Source organism: Ananas comosus, linkage group 8 (assembly GCF_001540865.1).
Source record: "Ananas comosus cultivar F153 linkage group 8, ASM154086v1, whole genome shotgun sequence".
NCBI classification, from domain to species: domain Eukaryota; kingdom Viridiplantae; phylum Streptophyta; class Magnoliopsida; order Poales; family Bromeliaceae; genus Ananas; species Ananas comosus.
Genome location: NC_033628.1, coordinates 6,288,832 through 6,293,500, shown reverse-complemented (window position 1 = coordinate 6,293,500; position 4,669 = coordinate 6,288,832).

Here is a 4,669-nt window from a genome sequence, read left to right as displayed (position 1 = left end):
GGCGAAAAAAGCATAAGCATTCCTAGTCGAGAAACGTCCTGCTGCATTCCATCTCCAAATAATAGAGTCGTTCACATCCACGTGTAAAGTGATGTTGGAAAATATGGCCCGAAGAGCTAGGAGTTCATTGTCCTGTTCGAAGCTGAGGGGTGGACAGAACCCCATCGTCGGGTGAGTGGCGAATCGTCAAAACCAAGACATGAGAGAAATGTGCTTGATTGTCGATATAGCGTGCAGGTTAGGGAATTGTTTCCGCAGAGAGAGCTCCCCATACCATCTGGAATTCCACATTGATGCTGCCATTCCATTGCCGAGAGAGAAATTAACTGAGGTAGAGAAAGGAGCGGCCGTGCTGAGGATCGCTTTCCAAATAGGGGAGCAACCAGTTGGCTTATTGCGATCAAGTAGCATTGGCCTGCGTTTGTAATGCTTCCGCATAAGTAGCCGGACCCAGGGGAGAGTAGTAGAGTTGTAGAATTTCCAGAGACCTTTCATTAAAAGAGCATCGTTCATGTGTTGAAGGTTTCGAATACCAAGTCCGCCTAGCGACTTCGGCCGACAAACATTCTCCCATTTTACTAAACAATGAAACCCGTTCGCGAGTTTCGCACCCCTCCAGAAGAAACCTCTCCGTATTTTGTCGATGGCTTTAATGACCCAGATCGGTAGCCAGAAGGCCGAACAAAAGTAAGTGGGTATGCTAGTAAGGACAGAATTGAGGAGGACTAGACGTCCGCCCCTAGAAAGCAGGAGTCCCTTCCAACCGGCAAGCCTGTTGTCGATTCTCTCTATTAAGGCATGTTTTTCAAATATAATTTATTTTTAGTTCGTTAATAGAGAGATAGTGGATACTAAAAAAATTTAAAATATACAACAAAATTTACAATAAAAATTATATTTTATAAATTAATATGTTATATTATATTAGAAAATATTTTCAATATCCTATATTATTTTTATATTTTTCTGAATTTTAATAAATTTAAAATTTAAGTATATTGTTTAAACTAAAAGCGTTAATATTTAAATCACATTTACTTTGAAATTTGAAATTTAATTTTTATTCACCATAATTAAATATTTTAATTTTTAATTCAAATTTGATATCCAAAATTTATAAATTTAAATTTGTTAAAATTTAATTTTGATCCATTATAATTAAAATTTTTTAATGGTTAATTCATAATTAATTCATAATTTAAATTTAAATTTAAATTTTAATGTAAAATCTATGAATAGGCTAGATTGATCATAATCGTTTTTTTTTATTTGAAATATTTTTTAATAAATTAATCATAATCATTCGTAGATTTGATATTGATATATTAATATATGATAATGCTATTTTTTAATAGATTGATCATAATTATTTATTTTTCTTTGAGATATTCTTTTAACAAATTAATTATAACCACTGAGAGGAAATTTTATTTTATTTCTTTTTTTAATTCCGGCTTTTATATATAGTATAAATAAGTATGAAGTATAAAAATAATTATTATTAGATAAAATATAATATGGATATTATGTAAGAAGATAGGGCTCGTATATAAAAGGTTGGATTTGATACGGACTGCCTGAGGATAATTTATGTAAAAAAAAGTAACAAATACTTAATTTGTTGGCCATTGGATTAGATTCATTAATCCAATGACTAAGAATTAATATATTTTATGATAATTTAAAAATAAAATTGTACGTCTGTGATTTATACTCTGTGATTATACTCTAAAAGTTGAATGAATGATATTGTTAGTATGCAATTGGAATTATATTAATAGCGGATAGCATTCTGGAAAAGAAAAATATTGAAACTCACTTTTTTATAAGTAGTATAGATAAATTTAAAACATCCAAGCAAGCCTAAGCCGAAGCCCAAGCCCAAATCAACTTATCTTTCTTTTTGGGAGTATTTTATTTTGTCCTAATAAATTTATTTCAAATGTAAGCAATTTCAAGTCCAAATCAATGAGATATAACTACATCTTCTTTTTCTTTTTTTTAGGTTCTTTAGTTTAGTCCAGTGAGTTTATCACAATGGTAAGTATAAATCTAAATGCGCTACGGGCCGAAATTAAGCAGGCTTGTGTATATTTAATCTAAGCACTTCAAATCCCAAATAATAATTTTTTTTCTGCTTATACTTAAGTTTAGTCCTAGCATAAAGGTACATTAAAAAAAAAAGGGTTAATTGCGTACACGTCCCTACAAACATAGTGAATTACAGATATATCTCTGTAAAACTTAATTTTCATAAGTTGTCCCTGCAAAAGTCCTAATGTATGCAGATATGTCCCTCTGGTTAAAATCTGTTAGTGAACTGTTTATTTTTTAACAGTGGATTCGTGAAATGACATTTTTGCCCTCACAAATATGTCCCTCCAAATGCTCCAGTTGGTATTTTGCAGAAATACCCTAACAAAAATGTCCTTTTCCTCTTTCTCTTCCTTCACGGGCTGTCGGAGCAAGCAGCGGCAGCGACGTCGCGGAGCGACGAGGCGGGGATGATAATCCAGCGCACGGAGTGGAAGGAAGCATAGTGATCGGAACTGCCGTGGGGCCGGACGGGCGGGACGACGCTCCTTCGTCCTCTACGATGCCTTCGACTTCCTCGAGGACTCTCGCGGCAGCAGTGGTGGACGGGGAGGAAGAGGGGGCCGCACCCTCGTCGACTGCGTCCGTGTCGCGTCCCACTCCGTGGCCATCGTCGTCGCCTACCTCATGTGGCGCCACGCGATCCCCTTCGACGTCGCGCTCCGCCGCGTCAAGGCAGCGCGCGCCGCCGCCGATCCCAACCTCGGCTTTGCCACGCAGCTGCTGAGGCACCAGCCCCGCGCCGGCGCCGCCGCCAACTCCCCAGGCTCCACGCGCCGCGTCCTCCGCCTCGCGCCACACTCGCCCTACGCCCCACTCCCCCTCGTCCCCAAAATCTCGCTACGTTCCTCCTCCTCCCCCTCCTCCGGCGCCTCCGCCATAGAGCTCCTCGACTCCCGGCGGAGCTCCTCCTCCTCCTCCGGCGCCTCCGCAGTGGAGCGCCTCCGCCGCTGAGCTCCTTCGCCGCGGACTCCTTCTCCACCGTGATCGCTCGCCGCATCTCCTCCCTTGCCAGCGACGACAACGACGGCGATTGAAGAGGAAAATGAAGAGGAAGAGGAGGGAGAGGAAGAAGGGTAAAACCGTCAATTCATATTATTAATTAACCATGGTTAAGTATTTTAACTGTGGTTAACGAAATTTTTCTAACAGACCCTAACAGCAGGGGCATATCTACATACATTAGGACTTTTGCAGGGACAACTTATGAAAATTGAGTTTTGCAGGGATATATCTGTAATTCTTTTGCAGGGACGTGTATGCAATTAACCCAAAAAAAATTAAGTGGATCAAAATACCTCTCCAACTATGGTGAAGGTGGCCAGGCTACAATGTGCCGACGCCGGTGATGACAATTAGGAGAACAATGATAATGTGTCTGTGCCGGCGACTATGATAATGTGTCGGTGCCGGCGACTGAGATAAATGAGAATATTTGAGAAAAATATATGTGAAAATAAAAAAAGATATTACTAAAAATATATATACTTTATATTTGTGTATAGATGAAAATGAGAAAATAATAAAAAAAGATATGCTAAAATAGTATATAAGCATATTAAAAAAAAAAATTCAGATTAGATCAAAATACCTCTCCAAATGTAGTGAAGATGGCGAAGGCAACAATATGCCGGCATCGACGATGATGATGACTATGACAATCTACCGATGTTGACGACGGGGACAAATGAGAAAGGATATTAGTAAAAAAAAATTTGAGAATATTTGAAAAAAATACAGGTAAAAATAAAAAAGATATTATTAAAAAATATACGTATAGATGAAAATGAGAAAATAGCGAGAAAAATATGTTGTATACGTAATAAGTATTATGATGAGATAAGATTGGGTAGTGTATGTAATATACCGAAATTTTCGGGTTATAATGCTAATTTTGATTTAGGGGATCAAAGTGAAGTTGGAACTGGATGTGCATCTTTCCCGAGTAATTCTGGGGGGGGGGGAATGATTACTGGAGGTATTTGAGTGTTTCGGCGCAAATCGGGTGCGAAACGAAATCGAAAGAGAATCTCCGAAAGCAAGGCTAACTTTGATCTATTTGATTAAAGTGGGGCATAAATATAATTTGTGGTATCCCCAAATCATTTTGGAAGCGTGAGGATAGTTAATGGCAGATTTCGGAGATGTTTAGAAGTATTCGGTGCAAGTTGGAAGCGAGAGTAGACCTCGAAAGTATGTTGCTGCCAACATTACTGAGCTTGCACTGGGTACCGGTACCAATGCAGGAGAGTACCGGTACCCAAACCCCAGAACTGAAGTGTAAAGCTAAATTACAGCTTTTGTGAAGGGCTTAATTGCAATTGTTTAGTCTTATCTTTAAACCTTAGCCCTGTGTACGTGGTTCTCATGCAGAGAACAGCCTCTTCTCTCATTCTTCTTATCTCTTTCTTCTTCTCTCTCTAAAAACCATACGATGGGGTTTTTGAAGGAGAGTTTTTGGTGAATTTGGTGTTTGAAGCTGAGAAGAAATTCTTGAGCAAGGAAATCTAGTGGAGTAGGGAAACCTAAGATAAGGTGATGATATTTCTATGGCAAGGCTCGTTCTAGTTGCTCC